This window comes from Lipotes vexillifer, unplaced genomic scaffold (assembly GCF_000442215.2).
Source record: "Lipotes vexillifer unplaced genomic scaffold, Lipotes_vexillifer_v1.1 scaffold71, whole genome shotgun sequence".
In the NCBI taxonomy this organism is placed as follows: Eukaryota; Metazoa; Chordata; class Mammalia; order Artiodactyla; family Lipotidae; genus Lipotes; species Lipotes vexillifer.
The window spans coordinates 8,604,612-8,629,755 of NW_006793703.1; positions in this window are offsets into that span (position 1 = coordinate 8,604,612).

Below are 25,144 nucleotides of genomic sequence, written 5' to 3' on the forward strand. Positions count from 1 at the left end.
CCTTTCTGCAGGCTGCAGGTTCATAGTTCCCGTTGTTTTTCATGTCTGCCCCCAGTGGGTAACTTGGTTCAATGGGTTATGTAGGCTTCCTGGTTGAGGGGACTTGTGCCTGTGTTCTGGTGGATGAGGCTGGAACTTGTCTTTCTGGTGGGCAGGACCACATCCAGTCATGTGTTTTGTGGTGTCCATAAGCTTAGTATGATTTTAGGCAGCCTCTCTGCTAATGGGTGGGTTTATGTTCCTGTCTTGCTAGTAGTTTGGCATATGGTGCCCTGTAACCTAGCTTGCTGGTCGTTGAGTGGAGCTGGGTCTTAGTGCTGAGTTGGAGATCTCTGAGAGAGCTTTCGCTGTTTGATATTACGTGGGGCTGGGCGGTCTCTGGTGGACCAATGTCTTGAACTTGGCTCTCCCACCTCACAGGCTCAGGCCTGACACCTGGCTGGAGCACCAAGACTCTGTCAGCCCCCCGGCTCAGAAGAAAAGGGAGAAAAAAAAGAAATAAAGAAAATAAAATTATTTTTAAAAAAGTATTATTAAAAATTAAAAAGTAATTTTTAAAAAAAGGAGAAAGCAACCAAACCAAAAACAAATCTACCAATGATAACAAGTGCTAAAATCTATACTAAAAATATAGAAAAATAAAAACTGACAAACAGAACCCAGGACAAATGGTAAAAACAAAGCTGTAGAGACAAAATCACACAAAGAAGCATACACATACACAGTCACAAAAGGAGAAAAAGAAAAAAATATATATATATAAAAAAGGAAGAGAGCAACTAAATCAATAAACAAATATACCAATGGTAACAAGGATAATAAAGTCTAAATACTAAACTAAGATAGACATAAAACCAGAAACAATTTAGATGCAGAAAGCAAACCCCAAGTCTACAGTTGATCCCAACATCCACTGCCTCAACTTTGGGATGATTTGTTGTATTATTTGATGATTTGTACCTGGAATACAGGTATTCCACAGATGCAGGGTACATCAATTTGATTATGGAGATTTAATCTGCTGCTGCTGAGGCTGCTGGGAGAGATTTCCCTTTCTCTTCTTTGTTCTCACAGCTCCCGGGGCTCAGCTTTGGATTTGGCCCCGCCTCTGTGTGTAGGTCGCCTGAGGGCGTCTGTTCTTCGCTCAGACAGGACGGGGTTAAAGGAGCCGCTGATTCAGGGGCTCTGGCTCACTCAGGCCCGGGGGGAGGGAGGGGTACAGAATGCAGTATGAACCTGCAGCGGCAGAGGCCGGCGTGCTATTGCAACAGCCTGAGGCACGACGTGTGTTCTCCCAGGGAAGTTGTCCCTGGATCGTGGGACCCTGGCAGTGGTGGGCTGCACAGGTTCTTGGGAGGGGAGGTGTGGATAGTGACCTGTGCTTGCACACAGGCTTCTTGGTGGGTGCAGCAGCAGCCTTAGCATTTCATGCCCATGTTTGGTGTCCATGCTGATAGCCACGGCTTGTGCCCGTCTCTGGAGCTCGTTTAGGCAGTGTTCTGAATCCCCTCTCCTGTGCACCCCGAAACAGTGGTCTCTTGCCTCTTAGGCAGTTCCAGACGTTTTCCCGGTCTCCCTCCTGGCTAGCTGTGGCGCACTAGGCTGTGTTCACACAGCCAACCCCTGTCCTCTCCCTGGGATCTGACCTCCAACGCCCAAGCCTCAGCTCCCAGCCCCCTCCTGCCCTGGCAGGTGAGCAGACAAGCCTCTCGGGCTGGTGAGCGCCGGTCGCCACCGATCCTCTGTGCGGGAACCTCTCCGCTCTGCCCTCCGCACCCCTGCGGCTGCGCTCCCCTCCGCGGCTCCGAAGCTTCCCCTCTGCTCACCCCGCATCTCTGCCAGTGAAGGGGCTTCCTAGTGTGTGGAAACTTTTCCTCCTTCACGGCTCCCTCCCAGATATGCAGTTCCCATCCCTGTTCTTTTGCCTCTGTGTTTCCTTTTTTCTTTCGCCTTGCCCAGGTACGTGGGGAGTTGCTTGACTTTTGGGAAATCTGAGGTCTTCTGCCAGCGTTCAGTAGGTGTTCTGTAGGAGTTGTTCCACACGTAGCTGACCTGTGACTGGCCAGCACATGACTGGCTCACACTAGGGCATGGGAGCCAAATCAGGATCACAGATGTATTTTTGATGTATTTGTGGCGAGGAAAGTGATCCCCACGTCTTACTCCTGTGCCATCTTGGAGCTCTCTCTCTCACTGCTTTTAGACCACTATTCGGATCCCCTGTTTTGACCTATGGGGTCTTGCTCATGCTGGCCCTGCCCACCTTTCCCACCTATTCCTGTGCTCCCTCCGCCATCCATCACAGCACAGCACTGGCCTCATCTCTGTGCAGCTCTCTCTCACCTCACTCTTCAATGGGCTGGGGCCCTGGCATCCTTCTCTCTCTTAATGTTACCTCCCCAGAGGTCAGAGAGACCTTTCCCCAATCACATGAGTATCATGTTCAATTTTTTAACCTTTGTAGGAAATGTCTCATATTTTATTATGTATTTCTTATTGTTTGCTTATTTTATAAAAAGTCTCCTCTGAGAGACTCTCACCTCCACCCCCAAGGACTTAAATCTCCCCAAGAGGAAGCTCAAGTATGCTCACCATTCTGCTTGGCCCATAGCAGTTAGTCTCCTCACTAGTATTAGTCCGTCTCTATTTTTTAATGCCCTAATACAGGGTAAGAGCCCTTTCACACTTACTGTCATTTAGAGTTTATATAAAATTTTATTGACATTATTTCATTTGGGTTTTGATCCACGTTGACATAAGCTAGATAAATATTAACATTCACATTTTCAGAAGAGGAAATTGGGTTTCAGAGAGGATAAGATTTCAAGGTTCATATCGCAATCTATGGGCAAACCTGGTACTTGACTGAGGTCTAGGTTTTTAATACTGAAAAGCCTAACTCTCCTCATCGCACCTTCTCATGCACCTCACAGAATATGACAGGTTTCACTCTATCTCCATGGATTGTACAGGGAAAAAAGTATTGGTACGTGAGGGATAAATGAATTGTAAAGGTAGAATTTCTAGAGCTCTGGGTGGATGAAAGGCCAAGAAAGCCAGGTGTATCCTTTAGAATTGGCAGTGGAACATGGCGGTTTGATATTGTTTAATTTGGGTGTGTTTGTGAAGGGCAGTGTAGGATATTAGATAGAGCATGTTGTTTAGACTTGGACTTGAATGTGATTCCTGCCCTGCTGTCAGTGGGAATGTGGTTAAGTAACTTAACACCTTTCCAAAGCTCAGTTTCTTCATCACTAAGATGGGTATAATAACACGTATAAAGAGGCTGTGTGAGAATCAAATTACGTTATGTGCATAATGTACCCAGTGTATGATCTAGCCTATAATATACTATTAAAACATGGTATCTGTTACTGTTACTACTAGTCAGAGAAGGCAAAAGATGGAAGTCTGACCAAGTGATTTTTTTCCCCCAGAAGAGTTAAGCCCTGTGTCTCCAATATGGAAGTGGAGAACCAGACACGGGTCACCAGGTTCATTCTGGTGGGGTTCCCTGGGAACGGGGGTGTGTGTGCAACTGTGTTCCTCATGTTGCTCGTGGCCTACATTCTGACAGTGGCTGAAACTGTGATCCTCATCCTGCTGGTGCAGCAGCACCTGCCACTGCACAGGCCTATGTACTTCTTTCTGGCCAACCTGTCCTCCTTGGAGACCTGGTACCTCTCTGTGACTGTACCCAGGCTGCTGTTTAGTTTTTGGTCCGTGAGCAACAGCATCTCCTTCACTCACTGGGATACAACTTTCCTTCTTCCTTGCACTCGTGTGCACAGAACGTGTGCTCCTGGCTGCCGTGGCCTGTGACCGTTACGTGGCCATCTGCCGCCCACTGCACTACCCCACCATGATGAGCCATGGGCTCTGCTTCCTCCTGCCTCTTGGTTCCTGTACCAATGGCTTTGGTATCTCCTTGGCTAAGATCTGCTTCATGTCTTGCCTCAGCTTCTGTGGCCCCAGTGTCATCAGTCATTTCTTCTGTGATCTCTCTCCAGTACTTAACCTCTCCTGCACAGACACGTCCACAGCGGAATTGGTGGGCTTTGTCCTGGCACTGGTCACCTTCCTCTTCCCCCTCTCTCACTGTCCTGTCCTGTGGATGCATTCTGGCCACCATCCTACACATGCCCACAGGAAAGCAGAGGGTGTTTCCTACTCGTGCCTCCCACCTCATGGTGGTCACCATCTTCTATTCAGCTACTATTTTCATGTGTGTCTGGCCCCGAGCCATTCATGCCTTCAACATGAACAAAGTTATTTCCATCTTCGATGCCATTGTTACCCTTGCTCTTAACCCTTTCATTTATTGTCTAAGGAACCGAGACGTCAGAGAGGCTCTGAAGAAACTGGCTTATTGCCAGGCCATCCGATCTGGCTAGTCTGTTATAATTGATTAGAAAGAAGTGATTTGATTTGGTGCCTGCTCTTCCGTCCTCCATCCTTTCTCCTTTAATGCCTCACCTGGATATTACTCACGTTAATGTGACCTCACCACATCCACATTAACCGCGGGCTCTTGGCTATGTCCTGAGGTCTGCATCAGTCTGTGTTCTAAGGGCATACCCCTTGAATAGGGAATTCTTTTTGGCTCTGATCCAAAATGGGGTTTCTAAGACTGTGAGTAAATTCCGGAGTTAAGTGAGAGAGAGAGCTGGCAGCATATGAATTAGCTGTTTTATCTAGCGAGCATTAAACACTCGGGGGAAACAGATTTGGTGACAGCTTCCTGACTTCTCAGTTTCCTGACTGAGACAGAGGTAGCAGCTGCTTTAACAGTCCATTCTGGATATTATGCCAGGAGTCAGTCTTGGTGGCAGAGACCAGAGACTGTTCCTGTACGCCTTTCAGCACTTTTTGTAAGCACCAATTTCCCTGCATTAAGTACCTTTCTGCTTCAGACAGCTGGAGTGCTTTCTGTTATCCGTAAGTGAACTGTACCTTTTCCAATGATATTTTGTCTTCTTATAGAACTTACTCAGTTGTTTTGTGTTGAATTTCATATTTCCCTCCTAGATGTCACAGTGTGTTTATTTGTATCCTCTAGTGGATGAGCACATAATAGCTGCTAAATAAATATCATCTCATATATTAGTTGCTAAAGGAAGCTTTGCTCTCACAGTCCTCTTTTCCTCTAATTTCAGTGCTCCCTCATTCCTCTTCAGTTTTCCTTTCCTTCCTCTGGGCTCACTCCCTCACCTCATATACAAATAACTCACCCAGTCTTAGGAATCGACAGATTTTCGTCCAATACCACAGTGTCCCTCAACTCTCCTACTTGTTTATCTGACACCCTACCCATGTACGCCTTACCTTTTTGATAAAATGAGCCCACACACCTGCAGAAGGGCACATGGATATGCCCACTCTTGATTCATAGTTCTGACAGTGGCAAAGGGAGCTATACTTTAAGTTGTATTCAGTGTAACATGCTGATGTCAGTAGGAGTTTAAGTCTTCCATTAGAGCAGTTTAAAATAGAATGGCTTTTATAATTTGCATCCTCTTTCACAAACAATACTTTCAAGAATGTTTTCTCTTTCTTCTGAAGTAAGAGCCATTAGGTGGGCTCTTTGCTGCATTTTACAAACTTCCAGTACAGAAGGAAGTAAATAATGAATAATCACAGACAGTGGGGAACAGAGGTCAAAACCCAGATCTGCTCACTCTAAGCCCTAGGTCCTTTCTTAGCTCATGGGATCTCCCCAGAGAGAAAACATGCTTCTTTAGCAAGCCTAGTGTGGAAGCCAATTGTGCAGGGATGTGGTTGGAATCATCAATTACTATATCTAGAGAACTGTTAATAAAAAAAAAATGGACACATGTGAAGTATACTCCTCAGGAAAGAAAGAAACAAAGGTAAAATGCAAACCTCTTTAGAGAATAAAGGTACAAAAGGAAATGATTCTCATAATGGAAATTATTTAATGTTTGCTCCTAGAACATATTTTGGTCCCTTCATACATAAAGAAGTGGTTATAAATGTATTTCCATTTAAAACCCAAGCATATAAAGATAAGTGATTATTTTTCAGATAATTCAGATGAATCAAAACATAACAGTACAGGGCTTCCCTGGTGGCGCAGTGGTTCAGAGTCCGCCTGCTGATGCAGGGGACATGGGTTCGTGCCCTGGTCTGGGAGGATCCCACATGCCGCGGAGCGGCTGGGCCCGTGAGCCATGGCCGCTGAGCCTGTGCGTCCGGAGCCTGTGCCCCACAACAGGAGAGGCCACAACAGTGAGAGAGAGGCCCGTGTACCGCAAAAACAAACAAAAAAAACATAACAGTACAGTCATATAGGGCTATGAAATGTGTACACGGAAAAACAGGCAAAGACATCTTTAGCAGGAATCAGTAAATGAGGGGTGTAAACAACCAACTGGTTGCTGACAATCTGAGTTTTAGTCCCAGATATATTTTTGTCATGTGAGCTGGAACAAACCGTCTAAACTCTCTGAAACAGATTCCTCACGTGTAAAATAGGAATAACGATGCTTACTCTGCTTCCTTTACACAGTGGTCTTGAAGATCACCTGGCATGATGCAAAAGGTCTTGATTGTTAAAAGTGTTGACCAGTGTGAGACCTAAGCAAGCTGAAGGTTGGTTAGGGTTTACACGAGGAAACTGGTGGGGAAGATTGTGCCCTTGACCTGTCTGAAACTGTCCACGCTGCCTGAGCTTCATGTATATAAGCTGGGAGACTCCCGATAGAAGGGGATGCTTGTTTCTTTATTATTTTCAGAAGTGTCTGAATGAGGGAGAGCGTGGAAGTAGAATTTCTTCATAAATTCCATTGTGTTTCAAAGAGCAGATGGGAATCAGCAAAATGTAGCCTTGACCTCTTTGTGAGAAGAATATCTAAATGCATGGCCTTCGAAAAGTAGACGGTACAGATCAGACCAAGATGGGAATCAGCCTCAGCAGAGCGAAGATGTTTAATAGCAGTGTAATGGATAAATGCACACAGAAGAGAGCTATTTGTAAGGTGAGATGCATAAAGCAAGTGATAAGTTTTGAGCCAGCCTGCGTGGGTTTAGGTAACCGTAATATAAACTCTGGTAGTCAGTTTTAGCAGTTTACCCTGACACTAATCCCTCAGGATTTAGTTATAATCAACCAAGCTTATAAGAAGCTTCATCAAATAAAAAAACATTACTTATACATGCAGTATATTTTTAAAGGGACTATATTAATTAGCTCGTTCAACTAGTATTTATTGAGTATCTACTATGTACTAGGCACAAGTGATAGGGATACAACAATAACAAAACACAAAAACTTGTCACCCTCGTAGGTAGGAACAGATGGCAGACAATAGATTTGTACATTTATAATACATATATACATACATACATAATGTAGTGGGTTGAATGGTGGTTCCCAAAATAATATGTCCACATCCTCAACTTGGAACTTGTGATTGTGAATGTATTTGGAAAAAAGCGTCTTTGAAATGTAATTAAATTAAAGATCTCCAAATAAGATCATCCTGGATTATCTGGGGGGACCCTAAATCCAATGACATGTTCCTTTAAGAGAGAGAAGGGGAGAACACTGAGGGCAAGGCCATGTGAAGATAGATGGAGGCAGAGACTGGAGTTATGATGCCATAAAACAAGGAATGCTTGGAGCCGCCAACAACTGGAAAAGGCAGGGAAAGATTCTGCCCTAGAACTTTCAAAGGAGGCACCAGATTTTGGACCTCTGACCACCATCATTGTAAGAAAATAAATCTGTGGTGTTAAGCTATCAAGTTTGTTGTAATTAACAAATTAGTTAAGTTTTAATTAATTAACAAATTAGTTAATACTGCAACAACAGTAGCCCTAGGAAACAAATATGTATACCAATTCAGGTGGCAATAGTGCTATGGGGAAAACAATGTATGGAAGAGTACTGGAAAGTGCTGGTGGAGATTTGAAATTTTACTTTATTTTTTTGTTTCATATTTTAGAAGTATATTTATTGTCATGGGGAAAATTTCATGTAATACATTAAGTAAAAATTGTGGGCCATTGAACTTTTATCTATTTTATACATATTAGTTTAGTGTGTATATGTTAGTGTATATATGTCAATCCCAATCTCCCAATTCATCCCACCACCAGCCCCCCACCAAGATTTGAAATTTTATTTATTTATTTATTTTTGGCTGTGTTGGGTCTTTGTTGTGGTGCACAGGCTTCTCACTGTGGTGGCCTCTCCCATTGCGGAGCATGGGCTCCGGGCGTGCAGGATTCAGTAGTTGTGGGTCGCGGGCTCTAGAGCGCAGGCTCAGTAGTTGTGGCGCACAGGCCTCGCCTCTGCGGCATGTGGGATCCTCCCGGACCAGGGCTTGAACCCGTGTCCCCTGCATTGGCAAGCGGACTCTTAACCACTGTGCCACCAGGGAAGCCCAAGGTTTCAAATTTTAAATACGAGGTTCCAGAAAATCCTCACTGAGGAAGTGACATTGGAGCAAATATGTGAAGAAGCTGAAGGAGCAAGACATGTGATTAACTGGGCAAAGATCATTCCAGACAGAAGAAATTGGGATTTTTGTTATCAAGACAAGGGAGCAATTTGGGTTTGGCTGCTCAGAACTGCAAATGCCCACTACATTACTCCATTTTGGTTGCCTAGAACCCCCATATACCTCATTTCCTAAGATAAACTTTCTAAGATGCTCATGCTTACCAAAAATAATCCTCCCCCATCGCTCCCCTCTACTGCTGAATGGAGACAACCCAATTCTCATGGGTGCTACATTGAGCCCCAGGTCCAAGATGACAAGCCAGTAAGCAATCCTCTCTGTAGAGGAAGAATAGAGCTCTTGTTCTATTTTTTTTAAATGTTTTCAAACTTGGAAAAAAAGGCAGAATGACAGTTTCTTGACTTTTTGATATTATGCCAAAGCCTTTTTTAATAAGCCTGTTTGATACTAATGGAGATTTCTTGGAGAAGGTTGCCGTATATTTGACCAACAATTTACAACAGACAAAGGTGCAGAATTTAAAGCCCTATATAGTCATCGGTTAACCTGCAGACATTTACAAGATGTTATAATTCTGCAGCCTCTTTAGAAAAGTTGAACCAAAGTTGATTTGGTTTATTGGGCTGTGAAAAGTTCACCAGGCTTATATCTAACTCAGTAATCTTATGTTGGTCTTCCTTTCCTGGCTGACTGTAAAGTTCTATTCCTTAATGCTGTTGGGACAATTTCTTTTGTCTTCCTGCTTCTTACTAACAGGTTAAATGAATGTTGGCACATGTTCATTATTTATTTGTTGGAGACTAGATGTGGGGCAGTGGGGCGAGGCAGGGCAAGTGGTAAGTGAGCAACATGATAATAGCATGTGGCTAGGAAATACTTTATTTTATTCTTTTACTGAAGTGTAGTTGATTTACAATGTTGTGTTAGTTTCAGGCATACAGAAAAGTGGTTCAGTTATACATACATATATATCTTTTTTTTCAGATTATTTTCCATTATAGGTTATTATAAAATATTGAGTATAGTTCCCTGTGCTATACAGTACGTCCTTGTTGGTTATCTGTCTTATGTATAGTAGTGCGTATGTGTTAATCCCAAACTCCTAATTTATCTCTCACCCTTCCTTTCCCCTTTGGTAACCATAAGTTTGTTTTCTATGTCTGTGGGTCTGTTCTATTTTGCATATAAGTTCATTTGTATCATTTTTTTTAGATTCCACATAGAAGCAGCATCATATGATATTTGTCTTTCTCTGTCTGACTTACTTCACTTAGTATGATGATCTCTAGGTCCATCCATGTTGCTGCAAATGGCATTATTTCATTCTTTCTTATGGCTGAGTAATATTCCATGGTGTATAAATACCACATTTTCTTTACCCATTCATCTGTTGATAGACATTTAGATTGTTTCCATGTCTTGGCTATTGTAAATAGTGCTGCAATGAGCACTGGGGGGCATGCAGCTTTTTGAACTATGGTTTTCTCCAGGTATTATACCCATGAGTGGAATTGCGGGATTGTATGGTAGCTCTATTTTTAGTTTTTAAAGAAACCTCCATACTGTTCTCCATAGGGGCTGCACCAATGTACATTCCCACTAACAGTGTAGGAGGGTTCCTTTTTCTCAACACCCTCTCCAGTATTTATTATTTGTAGACTTTTTGATGATGGTATACTTTAGTAACAGTGGTCTAGGAAGGCCTATGAGGAGGCCTTTTACACATTTTACACAAAGCCTGAATGATGAGAAGTAGCCAGTCATGACAAATAAAGTCCAGTGACTGAAAAGCACAGGTTCTGGGGCCACACTACCTACTTTGAAACTAGTTCCTGCTGTGTAAACTTGGGCAAGTTTAATCTTTCTGTGCCTCAGTTTCCTCATTTGTAAAATGAGGCTAATAACTGTACCTACTCCATTGCATTGGTTTGAAGATAAGTGAATACAGGTAAAGTAATTAATTTAGTGTTCAGCACAGAGTAAGTGTTCAATAAAGGATTATTTTTATTTCTGTTTGGGACAAAGTTTTATAGGCAAAACACATAATGAGTTTAGCCGCTTGTAGTGAGAATTAAGAGTGGCATGTTACGTGGAGAAGGTTAGTAATGCTGGGAGTAAAGTAAAACTTGTAGTATAATAATTCCAATTTAGACATTTATACTAAGGAAGTGCATACATGTGGGAATAATTAAGGAGATTCTCACTGCAATGTTGTTTATAATAGAAAAAAACGAATAAAGAAAACCCCAGCATGTTAAAACATATAGTTGGATAGAGAAAAATGTCCTTGTGACGGAAAATTCTGTAGCTAAAAAAAATGACGTGGAAAGTGGCTCATAGTGTACTATTGGGTAAAAAATAGTTTGCAAATAAGCAATTACAAAAATGATGTACAGTATGATCTCATAAAATACATGAATATATGGCATATGTATACTTTTATGAAAAGAGATAAAAGGAGGAAGCATTAATCATTTTCAGGATGCAGGGATGAGAGTAGATGGGTGAAATATTAAATCAAATGAAGGTTTAGTAGCCCAATATAGTTTGAGAGAACTAGGCAGCTATTTCTTTAACCTGCTTCCTACATTCTGTACCAGTGATATTACACCAAGGCAGAATAACAGCGAATGGCAAAATGTGATTTTCCTTTTTCCCTTTTGTTTATTGACAGATTCTTCTGAGGCCCAGAAGCCTCTGTGGATTGGGCTGGTTATGACCCCATAAGTGTAAACAAATTATATTGAAATATGAAATTTAGGTAAATTAATGTTTCTAATGTATAAGAGAGTATATGCACAAAGGCTGTGGTTTATTTGATATTAAAAAATCTAAAGCATCAAATAGCGAGGCAAAGCTTCTGGATCAGAACAACTTCATCAGCCTTGCCTTTTGCTGTGAAGGTTGTCATGGTAACAGTAGGGCTCAGAACTGAGAGCATTCTAAAGCAGTTATTATAACTCTACATAAAACATATTTGACATTTGGAGCGTTTCTCTTTTGATTCACGATTAGTCTGAGACACTGAAATGTCCCCATGGTGGGCTGAGGCCATGCGGACAATAATAATCTAAAAAGAAAAACATCTAGAGATACAGATACAAAATAGAAGTGTTTGTCTAGGAGTGGAGGCACTGCAAGATTTTTGTGTCTCGTCCTCCTCTCTCTGGTCCTCCTCCTCCTTTTTTTACTTACCTCGTATTTTCTCCTGCTTTTCTGCTTAATAAATGCTGTATTGCCTGTTTCCAAGATAAAATAATTCCCCCCTACGTGAGAATGCTACTGTGCTCCTGTCACACTCCTCTTTAAAACACTTCATTGTTTCTCTTCACCACCTACGAAGATGGGGTCCTTAGCTGGGTTGTAAAGCTGTGTTCCTGCCCATGCTTCCCACCTCGGCACCTGCTTCTCCAGCATCAGTGTCAGATATTCCCACCTAACATTTTTGGTCTCAAACTTCTTGTAGTTTATAAGCACAACATGCTGTTTTAGGCATCCCTGTCTTGTTCAGGCTATTTCCTGAGCTTAAAACATCCTACCATCTCCAGTTATATGATTGGGTTGTTTTTGTTTTCTTCATTCTTTTAACTCAATTTAGGTATCACCTCTTTCAGGAACCTTCCCTTCCCTTTCTGTCTGAGGCACAATCAGCTGTCCTGTATTCTCTTTCCTGATATCAAAGGAACAGGAACTTGTCTTATTCATCTTTGTCTCCCTAGAGTCTAACACGGCCCCTGGCATATAGTTGATGCCTGATGAACAGTGTTAATCTAACCTGAACTGAATTAAGGGAGAGTTTGTGCTTCTGAGTAAAAGGAAAGGAATTAAGAAGTTTATACAGGGTATTTCTCTAATACTACTCTAAATGTCTTGAAAAGTTTCCTTATGAGAAGAATCCTAAAGATGTACACAATTCTGTAGCTATTACCAGCAGACTCAAGAAAGACCTGGCTATGAGTATTTGCTTTAGATGATGCTACAATCATAATGCTTACTCAACAAATCTAGTAGCTTTTTAAATCATCAGCGAACGTGTAGCATGCTACAGAAACAGAAATGGGGAGCTGTTGCTGTCGCTGAGCAGAAAAAAATACTGGATTTGTGGAGAGAGAAGCTGTAGTGTCAGCTTCTAAAACTCAGGATGTTCAAATTAATCATTTTAATATCTTCGTAACTCTTAAAAATAAAACTGACTCATTTTCTCCAATTATTACCCAGTTATTATCTTTGTTCTCATTTTCCTTGCTCTCCACGTCAGTCCAGCCCTTACTATGTTCCCTGATGGCCTATACCCCTCATCACTGTTGCCATCATTCATCTCTAAGCCGTCAGAATCTCTCACAAGAATGTACTGTCGTATCCCTTCAACCAGTAGCCCTATTTCCTTTCTCTTATTCTCATCAAATAACCACACCACCAGCAGATGTTTCTTTTATAAAAATCGCTTTATTGAGGTATAATTGGCATGTAATAGCCGTGTGTATTTAATATACTCAACTTGATGAGTCTGGGGATGTGTACACCTGTAAGTATATCACCACCATCAAAGCCGTGACATAATAACCATCACCTCCCAAAGTTTCCTCCCACCCCCTTTTTGTTGTTATTATTAATTATTGTTATTTTTTAGTAAGAGCACTTAGTATAGATCTATCCTATTAGAAGAATTTTAAGTATACAATGCAGTATTGTTAGCTCTGAGCACTGTGTTCTGTAGTAGATCTTCAGAACTTATTTTTCTTGCATCACTGAAACTTTGTACACTTTGATCATCCCCCTTGCCCCTTCCATCAGCCCTGTCAAACACCATTCTACTCTCTGCTTCTATGAATTTGGCTATTTTAGATCCCATGTATCAGTGAGATTGTGTAGTCTTTTTTGGGAGCAGATATAACTTTTTTTAAACTGAAGTATAGTTGGCTCACTATACTAGTTTTAGGTGTAAAACATAGTGGTTCAGTATTTTTATAGATTGTACTCCATTTAAAGTTATTACAACGTAGTGGTTATATTTCCCTGTGCTGTACAATAATATATCCTTGTTGCTTATTTATTTTATACGTAGTAGTTTGTATCTCTTAATCCCATTCCCCTATCTTGCCCCTCCCCCCTCCCCTCTCCACAGTGGTAACCACTGGTTTGTTCTCTATATCTGTGAATCTGTCTTAATTTTGTTATACACATTCGTTTTATTTTTTAGATTCTACATATAAGTGACAACACAGTGTATTTGTCTTTGTCTGTCTGACTTATTTCACTAAGCATAATACTCTGTAGGTTTATCCACGTTGTTGCAAATGGCAGAATTTCATTCTTTTTGTGTGTGGTTGAGTACTATTCCATTGTATATATGTACCGCATCTTCTTTATCCATTCGTCTTTTGATGGGCACTGACACTGCTTCCGTATCTTGGCTATTATAAGTAATGCTGCTATGATCCTTTGGGTGCATGTATCTTTTTGAATTAGTTTTCATTTTCTTCTGGTCATATGGTTGTTCTATTTTAGTTTTCTGAGGAAGCTGCATACTGTTTTGCATAGTGGCTGCACCAATTTACAATCCCACCAATGGTATACAACAAGGATTCCTTTTTCTCCACATATTTGCCAACACTTGTTATTTGTTTTCTATTTGATCATGACCATTTTGACAGGTATGAGGTGATACCTGTTGTTTTTATTTTCATTTCTCTGATGATTAGCAATGTTGAGTATCTTTTCATGTGCCTGTTGGCCATCTTTATATCTTCTTTGGAAAAATGTCTGTTCAGGCTTCTGCCCAATTTTTAATTGGGTTGTTTGGTTTTTTTGATACCAAGTTACGTGAGCTGTTTTTATATTTTGGATATTAACCCGTTATTGGTCATATCATTTGCAAATATTTTCTCCCATCAGTAGATGCATTTTTATTTTGTCAGTGGTTTCCATGACTGTGCAAAAGCTTTTAAATTTAATGAGGTCTCATTTCCTTATTTTTGCTTTTATTTCTTTTGGATTAGGAGGCAGATCTACAAAAATATTGCTGTGATTTATGTCAAAGAGTGTTCTGCCTATGTTCTCTTCTAGGAGTTTTATGGTTTCAGGTCTTACATTTAGAACTTTAATCCAATTTGAGTTTATTTTTGTATGTGGAATGAGGAAATATTCAAATCTTATTCTTTTACATGTAGCTATCCAGTTTTCCCAGTACCACTTATTGAAGACTGTCTTTTCTCCATATATTCTTGCCTCCATTTTTGTAGATTTATTGACCATTACTGTGTGGGTTTATTTCTGGACTCTCTATTCTGTTTCATTGATTTATGTACCAGTACCATGACGTTTTGGATACTATAGCTTTAGAGTATAGTCTGTTTTCTTAAATTTGTTGAGATGTATTTTGTGGCCTAGCATGTGATCTATCTTGGAGAAACTTCTATGTGTACCTGAAAAGAATGTGTATTCTGCCGTTTTTGAGTGGAATGGCCTGTAGATATCTATTAAGTCCAACTGGTCTATTGTATCATTTGAGATCACTATTTCCTCTTTGATTTTCTGTCTGGATGATCTGTCTATTGATATTGGTGGGCTGTTAAAGTCTCCTACTATTATTGTATTTTTGTTAATTTCTCCCTTTATATCTGTTAATATTTGCTTTAGATATTTAGCTGCCCCTGTATTGGGTGCATATATGTTAACAAGTGTAATATCCTCCTGTAGTGGTCCCTTTATCATTATATGATGCCCTTCTTTGCCTTTTGTTACAGTCTTTGTTTTAATGTCTGTTTTGTCTGATGTGAGTATTGCTACCCCTGTTCTCTTGAATGAAATACCTTTTTCATCCCCTCACTTTCAGTCAGAAAGTCATAACTTTTAAACATATCTCTGATCATGAAACTCTGTGTGGAAAAGTCTTCAGTTTTATCTCATTGTCTGAATAAAGTCCAAAGACCTTTGTTTTATATTCAATATCCTCTACTATCTGCTTTAACAAGCTTTTTTTTTTTTTTAATTTTTTTTATTTTGCGGTACGCGGGCCTCTCACTGTTGTGGCCTCTCCCGCTGTGGAGCACAGGCTCTGGACGCGCCGGGTCAGCAGCCATGGCTCACGGGCCTAGCTGCTCCTCTGAATGTGGGATCTTCCCGGACTGGGGCACGAACCCACGTCCCCTGAATCGGCAGGCGGACTCTCAACCACTGCGCCACCAGGGAAGCCCCAAGCTTTTGTTTTTTTGTGACACAACAAATTGAGCCCATAACCCCAAAATAAAATGCCCCATTCCCCATGAAGACGAGTGCTGATTTCTGACCTGAAAGTAATATCTGCAGCCTCTGAATAAACTCATTTTCAATTTGTATTTTGTTTTTTAAAATTGTGTGTATTTCATTTTCTTTATAAGAACATCCACGCATGATTTACCTTTGTGTAGTTTCAAACAACCATCATATTTTTGTGTTCAGAGTAGGAACTCAGTAAGCATTTGTTTAACAAGTTATTTTCGGTTGATTTCACAAACATTACTGCAAAAAATGTGGGTTTTGAGGGTATTTATTGTTGTTTATTAGCAAATAACTGTCCATTTAAAAAAGTAGAAAAAATTCTATGATTCTCTGTAATTGATTTTTCACAAATTATAACTGGTATACATAATAGGCTACCTATTCTGATAATTTACTTTTACAACTCACTTAATAAAAAAAAAGTCAGTTTTCTCAAGCAGTGTTTATTTGGTGTCAGTACCATCTAGTGGCAAATGTGAGTAATACTCAATGATTAAATTGGCATTGGAGAGTTAGTACTGAGACAGGCCTTGAAGATCATCTGGTCTGTATAATCTGTATAATTCATTATACAAACTACTAAACTGAGATTTTGAAAGTTTAAGAAGTTTCTCATGGTCTGCAAAAAGCTGAGCACTTATTATGTGAAATGAACTGTTAGACGGGATATTAAGAATTATACAGCATGGTTCATGACCTCACATAATTTACTGCCAGCACAGGAAATAGACATTAATATGTCAAAGATGACAATGAAATATTTAAATTATTCAGTATGAGTTAAAATACTTAATGAAGTATCTGGACAAAAGTTTCTATAAGAATTCAAAAGAATAAGAAAAATGTGCTAAGAGTGAAGTGAATAAAAAGTAGTTTTTAGAAGAGGTTGAATTTGTGTTGTGTTTTGATGAGGTTTTAGTACATTTATTGTACTTTGCATCACTGATTTGAGATACCATTTTCATCATAAAATTCCAATATACACTTGTCTATTTATGGTCTTTTTATTCTGATCCAATGATGTATCTCTCTACTCGTGCACCAGTAACACACTGTTTGATTACTGTAATCTTATGAAGTTTGAAAATAGAAAAAGTTTAGTCTTCCTTATGACTCTTCTTTTATAAAATTTTGCCAGTTGTTCATGCTTTTTAGTTTACCATATGATTTTAGCACGTCCTATCTAATTTAAAAATCCTGTTGCTACTTTGGAATTGCATTATATTTATTGAATTGCTTAGGGGAATTGACATATTTATAATGCTCAGACTTCCTATTCAAGAACATAAAAGTTTTTCCATTTGATCAAGTTGTTGCATCACGAAGCAATTCTTTAAAGTTTCTTTGACATAGTGTTTACATGTTGTGTTAGTTTTTAAGAGACCATGGATGTTTAGTTTTCTTACTAGTATTCTATATTTTTTTGGATTGTGTTTAGAAAATAATGTATTAGTTCTAATTTTTGAAATTAGTTTTCTTTAAGCCTTGATATGTGACCTTTGTGTGTATGTGTGTATGTGAGTGTTCTATTGGCATTTGGAAAGAAGACTCATGGTTTTTCAGGATAGAGTCTGTGCAATATTAATATGATGTACTTTATTGATTATGCTATTTTTAATCCTCCATATCTTAATTTTTTCAGTGATCTGATAGGGACTGGGAAAGGTGAACTAATGTCTCCTACCGCTTCTGTTTTTCTGTTTCTCCTTAAATCACTTGTAGTTTTTGCTTTGTGAAGGTTGACCTTATTTCATTTGAAATTACATCGTTGTAACTATTGTATCTTCTGTGTTAATTACATTGCTTGGTGTTATGAGTGCCCTTATATGATTTGTGCTTCTTTTTGTCTGTATTAAGCCTTCTCTGTTATTGAGATTACAACTCATGCTTTACTTGTGTTTGTATTTGCCCCATTTGCCATTGTCCACACTTTTCTTTCTAAATATTCTGAATCTCTGCTTTGCCTATGTTTCTTGTGAACAGCATAGACTTGAACTTTGATTTTCTTATCTAGTCTCTAAGTTATTTTTGGTAAGTGAGTTTAAGTCTGTTTACATTTATTGTTGTGACTAAAATGTTTGGTATGGATTCTATCGTCTAATTTTATGTTAAACTTGATGGGTTTATAGCCTTGAAAAACTGTGTTGTATTATTTTATTTTTGTCATGCACACGTCTATTAATAATTAGGAAAACTGTGGTTTCATTCTAGAGGTTATGTTTTCTATCTATAACTTTGTATAACATTCTTAATTTTCTATGTTTTTACATTGAATTTAATTATCTGCCACAGGTAATAATTACCTACTGTAGGCAATAATGAAATTTTTCTGAGTATTTACTCTTTATCCTTCTTTCTTTCTCTCTTTTCTTCCACCTACATTTAGTTGATCTTATCATTCTTGGTAATTACTGTCATCAACTAAATGTACTTATAAATCACCTGGTTTTCTTATTTAAGTGAAATATTTTTGTTCCTAGATACTAAAGATGAGAAAGTCAGCATTACAGAACTCCTCTCCTTCTTTCCTGTCAACTTTTGTTACTTATATTTGTTTCTGCATTGTCAGGGCATGTTTTAAGCATTTGAATTTTGCTCTATCACCTTAATCCTCATAATTATATTCATCATAGTCTACAATTAAAACGCTTCAATTCTCACTGCCAATTCTTTTGCCATAGATTTTCTAGGACTGATATTCTTTGGATTTTTTTCATGTTCTACACTGTGCTTTTGTGTTTGTATAACCATTTGGCTGGTTATATAACTTGGTTGATTCCTTCTTTCCTGAAGGATTGTGTAGGTGTTGCTTCACAAACTTAAGCATTGAATATTGCTATAGAAATGTATTAAGTCCAGATGGGAATTTTTTTTTTTGGCTTTATAAGTAGTTTTTTCTGCTCGCTAACCACATGATTCTTTATGTTTTTAATCTAGTAACATTACTAAGATATATTCTTATATGGCCATTCTGTGTCAGTTTACCAGGGACAAAGTTTGTCTTTTCAGTCTCTAGATTCATTTATTTTCTTACTTCACAAAAATTTTCTTGAATTGTATTTTTAAATATTTGTATTTTATGATTTAGATATTTTAGAAAATGAAAGCATTGTCTCCTATGCCTAACTTTCATATCTTTTATTTTCCTAATTCAGTTTAACTCTCTATTTCAATTTGGTTATGCTGCATTTATTATTTTTATGCTCAATTTCCTTAGTGTGTTTCCAGCAGTGTCTCTATTCTCTTTTCCCCATTCCAATTTCAACTTCATTTCTGGAGTTTTTTCCATAGTTTTTCATTTCTATTTTCAGCTTTATATTTCCATATTTCATCTCCTTTTGCTGCATCACTGTGTTTTTCCTAAATTCTTTTTTTTTACATTTTTTATTGAGAAAAAATTCACGCAACATAAAATTCACCATTTAACCATTTTAAGGTGTTTCTTTAGTAAATTCATGATGTGATGCAACCTTCATTCCTAATTCTAAACGGGCACTGACTTTTCAGCTTATTGCACCTGAACAGGTGTGGTGCTCCTGACACCTAGTGGGCAGGGGCCAGAAATGCTGCTGAAGTCCCAGAAGAGAGAATTATCTGTCTCCAGAGTGTTGAGACTGAGAGACACCACTCTACATACACCATTAGGACACCACATCACATCCAAGAAAGTAAACAGCCATTCAGTCGTGTCATCCCTACTGGTCTCAAGAATGTCTTTACAGAATATTTTATTTCAGTTCAGGAGGCGAGGTTCACATGTTTGGTTGTAGGTCTTTTTAGTCTCTTTTAATATAGAAGAGTATTCTCTGCCCCATACTCAGCCTTTTTGTCTGATTACTTTTTGTAAGAGTTCAGGCCAGTTTTAGCACTGCATTCTGTTTCCATATTTTATTATTACCTTTTTTTTACTGAAATGTAGTTGATATACAATGTTGTGCCAATCTCTGCTGTACAGCAAAGTGACTCAGTTATACACATACACACATTCTTTTTTTTTTGAATTTTTGAATTTTATTTTATTTATTTTTTATACAGCAGGTTCTTTTTAAAATTAATTTAATTTATTTTATTTATTTTTGGCTGCACTGGGTCTTTGTTGCTGCGCGTGGGCTTTCTCTAGTTGTGGCAAGCGGGGGCTACTCTTTGTTGCGGTGTGCGGGCTTCTCATTGTGGTGGCTTATCTTGTTGTGGAGCATGGGCTCTAGGCACGCGGGCTGCAGTAGTTGTGTCACGTGGGCTCAGTAGTTGTGGCTCGCGGGCTTAGTTGCTCTGTGGCATGTGGGATCTTCCCGGACCAGGGCTCGAACCCATGTCCCCTGCATTGGCAGGCAGATTCTTAACCGCTGTGCCACTAGGGAAGCCTTACAGCAGGTTCTTATTAGTTATCTATTTTATACACATCAGTGTATACATGTCAATCCCAATCTCCCAATTCATCCCATGACCCCCACCCCCCTGCCGCTTTCCCCCCTTGGTGTCCATACATTTGTTCTCTACATCTGTGTCTCACTTTCTGCCCTGCAAACCGGTTCTTCTGTACCATTTTTCTAGGTTCCACATATATGCGTTAATATACATTTGTTTTTCTCTTTCTGACTTACCTCACTCTGTATGACAGCCTCTAAATCCATCCACATCTCTACAAATGACCAAATTTCATTCCTTTTTATGGCTAAGTAATATTCCATTGTATATATATACCACATCTTCTTTATCCATTTGTCTTTTCCTAAATTCTTGATTCTCTACAAAGTTGTGAGTCTCTGCAAAGTTTTGTTTTACAGAGAAAAGAGCTTCATAAAATTTTATGGAGAGATGTTTGGTAACCATTTTCATCTATTATGTGAGAAAATTTCTCTCATGAGTACTCTTTATCACCTATTAAGTTTTCTAGTTTCTTTCCTTTTTTCTTGCAGAGTATTTTCATCGATACAGCCAATCCTCATTATTTGAATATTCTGTAATTGTGAATTTGTCTACTTGCTAAAACGTATGTGTAACCCCAAATAAACACGTGGGATACCTTCATGGTCATTCATGGACATGAGCAGAGTGGCTGAACATTTGAGTTTCTCAATGTGCATGTTTCCAGCTAAGGTGAACAAGCTGATACTCTGCCTTCTTGTTTCAGCTCTCGTGTTGTAAACTCGTGTCCCTTTTGTGGTCTAATTAATGCCACATTTTTCACATTTTGGTGCCTTCTGTTGGTAATTTCACTGTTTAAAATGGTTCCCAAATGTAACACTGAAGTACTCTCTAGTGTTCCTAAGCAGAAGAAGATTGTGATGCACTTTATGGAAAAAATAACCATAAATTTGGTTGATGAAGGTTAGATAACCCTCTTCAGGCGTGATTTATAGTGCTCTTGGCCTTGAATCCAATGTTAATGAATCAACAATACAGTATATCCAGAAAAACGAAGAGGAAATTTGCTGATGTGTACGTAAGGACTCTCTTAAAATGCTAATGTAACAGCTATAGTGCATGATGAAGCTATGGAAGAGATGGAAACGTGGCTAAAATGTGTATTCATGAGATGAAAACTGATAAAAGGTGTAATGGGCAGCATTGTTGTGAGGCTTAAAGCCAAAAATATTGTGATCATGTTACCCAGAGTCAGAAAAATGTTAGCCCTTCTCAGCTAGTGCTGTCTGGCTCACAGTTTTCAGAAGGCAGTGCAGCGTGAAAAATGTTAAATGCTCAGGCAAGGTATTCTCTGCAGATATGGGGACCGTGAAAGAATTTTTAGAATACTTGCTAAGTGTTATACAAGAAAAAAAGTTACGTGGAAGAGTAAGTTTTCAGTGCTGATGAGATGGGCTTGTTTTGGTAAGGGAACCTATATAATGCAAATGGCATTTTGGTTGATAAACATGTTGTGACTAGAGGTTTGCAGGAACCTAATGCTGTATTTTACCTGAGAGCCCTAGTTCGGTATTTGGTAATTCAGTGTTCACAGTGACTTTGTAGAACACAACTACTGCAAATAATGAGAATCGGCTGTGTTAGTCTGTTTCCCATGGACTATCTGAAGCAGATAAACTTTTCCTGGACAAGTAAAGAAAGAGCCAAAACCAACAGGAAATTTCCTTATGAACCAGAATAATACAGTTGATTTTTAGTTATTTGTAGTAGTTATGTTCTATAAAGTCGCTGTGAACACTGAATTAACAAATACAGAACTAGCACTTCTGGGGGAAATACAGGGTTAGATTTCTTTTTTAGACTTGTTTTTTATTTTAATGCTTTATATATGGAGCAATTTTGGTTTACAGCAAAATTGAGCAGAAGCTACAGAGATTTCCCGTATACTCCCTGCCCCCCAACATGGGTGTAGCCCCCCCCCCGCCATTATCAACATCCTCCACCGGAGTGGCACATTTGTTATAATTGATGATACAGAATATTTTCACTGCCTTAAAAATTCTCTTTTCTTCACCTTTTCATCCCTCCGCCCTCAGCCTCTGGTAACTATTGATACTTTTTTTTGTCTCTGTAGTTTTGCTTTTTACAGAAGGTCATACCGTTGGACCCATACCGTAGGTAGTATTTTAAGATTGGCTTCTTTCACAAAGAATTATGTATTTAAGTTTCTTTCCCGTCTTTTTATGGCTTGATGGTTTATTTTGATTTAGTGCTAAATAATATTCCACTGTTGGGATATACCATAGTTTATTTATCCATTCACCTACTGAAGGACCTCTTGGTTGCTTCCAGGTTTTCACAGTTATGAATAAGGGTGCTATAAATATCCATGTACAAGTTTTCTTGTTGGACTTGCATTTTCAACTACTTTTGGTAAATAGCAAGGAGTACAATTGTTTGATCATACGATAAGAGTATGTTTGTTTTGTAAGAAGCCACCAAACTGTCTTCCAAAGTGTACGTACCATTTTGCGTTCCTTTCAGAAATGAATGAGAGTTCCTATTGCTCCACATTCTCACCAGCATTTGATATTGTAATTGTTCTGGATTTTGGCCATTCTAGTGGGTATGTAATGGTATCTTATTGTTGTAATCTGCATTTTCCCGATGACATATGCTATGGAGCATCTTTTTATATGCTTGTTTGCCATCTGATGTCTTTTTTGGTGAGGTGTCCATTGAGGTCTTTGGCCATTTTTCTAATTGAGTTGTTTGTTTTCCAGTTATTGACTTTTAAGAGTTCTGTGTTTGTTTTGGATAACAGTTCTTTATCAGAACTGTCTTTTGCAAATATTCTCTCCCAGTCTGTGGCTTATCTCTTACCACCTTTATTCAGTATTGTACCAAAATATCCAGAAAGTGCATTGGGGCAGTAAAAAGAAATAAAACGTATATAGATTGGAAATGAAAAAGGAAAATATCTTTATCCTCAGATAATGTGTGTGTGTGTGTGTGTGTGTGTGTGTGTGTATGTACATGTACACAGAGAGAGGGACTGCAAAAAACTACTAGATCTAACAAGTTATTTCAGCAAGATTGCAGGACATAAAGCCAATATACAAAATCAATTATATTTCTAAGTACTAAAAACAAATAAAAATTGAATTTGGAAAACAAAAACCATTTATAATAGCAACACAATTATGAGACAAAAGTTGTGAGAGCTATACTCTGAGAACTACAAAGTATTTTGAGGCAATTTAAAGGAAACCTTAGAAATGGAGATATATCATGCTCAAGTAAAAGAATATTCACTATTATTAAAATGCCAACTGATTTTTGATAAAGGTGCTAAAATAAGTCAATGGGGAAACAATTTTTTCAATAAATTATGCTAGAACAATTGCATAGCCATATGTAAATAAACAAAAAATAGCAAAACTCAACCACCCTTATCTCTCATCACATATAGAAATTAATCCAAAATGTATTATAGCTCTAAATGTAACAGGTAAAGTTATTAAAACTTTAGAAGAAAATATGAGAAAATTTAGTGATATTGGGTTAGCAAAGATTTCTAAAATAATACCCAAAAAACAAATTATAAAAGGAAATATTGATAGTTGGACTTTATAAAAATTGAAACATTTTAGTCTTCAAAATGCAGTATAAAGAAAATGAAAAAGCAGCTTATAAGCTGGGAGAAAATATTTGCCAAAAATGTATATCTGTGTTAGGTAAAGAGTTTCCTCAGTTCAATAATAAGACAAATGACCCAACAAAGTAAGCAAAAGATTTGAATATACACTTCACAGAAATATATACATGTAGGAAATAAGCACAAAGGTAATTACTGCATACTATTAATTATTAGGAAAATGGTAATTAAACCCACAATGAGATAGTAATATACAACTATTAGAACAACAAAAATGTAAAAATTGACCATACAAAGTGTTGATGAAGCTGGACCTCTCATCATGTGGTAGTGGAAATGTAAAACAGCACAGCCACTTTGGAAAACAGTTTGATAGTTTCTTTAAAATTTAAACATATACCTACCATACAGCCCAGTCGTTGTCCAAGACAGGTGAAAGCATTGATCCTTACAAATATTTGTGCACAAATGTTCATAGAATCTTTATTTGTAGCCAAAATTGTCCATCAACAAATGTCCATCAATAAGTGAATGGATAAACAAATTATAGTATATCCATACAACAGAATACTATGTATCAATACAAAGAGATAAACTATAGATACAAGCAGCCACACCTACAAATTTCAAAATAATTATGCTGAATGAAGAAAGTTGTATCAAGAAGAATATATACTGTATGACTCTTTTCAAATAAAACTCTATAAAATATAAATTAATCTATAGTAACAGAGAACAGAGTTGAGATTAACTGTGAATGAGATGCGACGAAGGATGGATTTCAAAGGAAGCTTTTGAGTGTGATGTTGATTGTGGTGCTATTTATGTGTGCATGCATATGTCAAAACTCATTAAATTGCACGCTTTAAATATGTGCAATTTATTGTTCTTCAATAATACTTCAATAAAGTTATAAAATAACAAAAGGATGACCTTAGTTTTTCCAAAATAGAGTTTTTAATTTTTGTTTTTTATTGTCTTTGAGGTTTATGGAGAACTTCAAGGAAGAGAAGATAGAAATGTCAAATGTTTCTATGGTTTGAGTATTTGTGTCCCCTCAAAATTCATATGTTGAAATCCTAATCCCCAAGGTGATAGTATTAGGAGGTGGGGGCCTGGGAGGTGATTAGGGCACAAGGGCTGAGACCTCCTGATTAGGATTAGTGGCCGTATGAGACGTCACAGAATGCCCTAGTCCCTTCCACCATGTGAGGACACAATGAGAAGGTGCATGTCTATGACACATAAATCAGGGCCCCACAAGACACCAAAACTGCTGGCACCATCATCTTGGACTTCCCAGCCGTCAGAACTGTGACAAATACATACTTGTCGTTGATAAGCCACTCAAGTCGATGGTATTTTGTTACAGCAG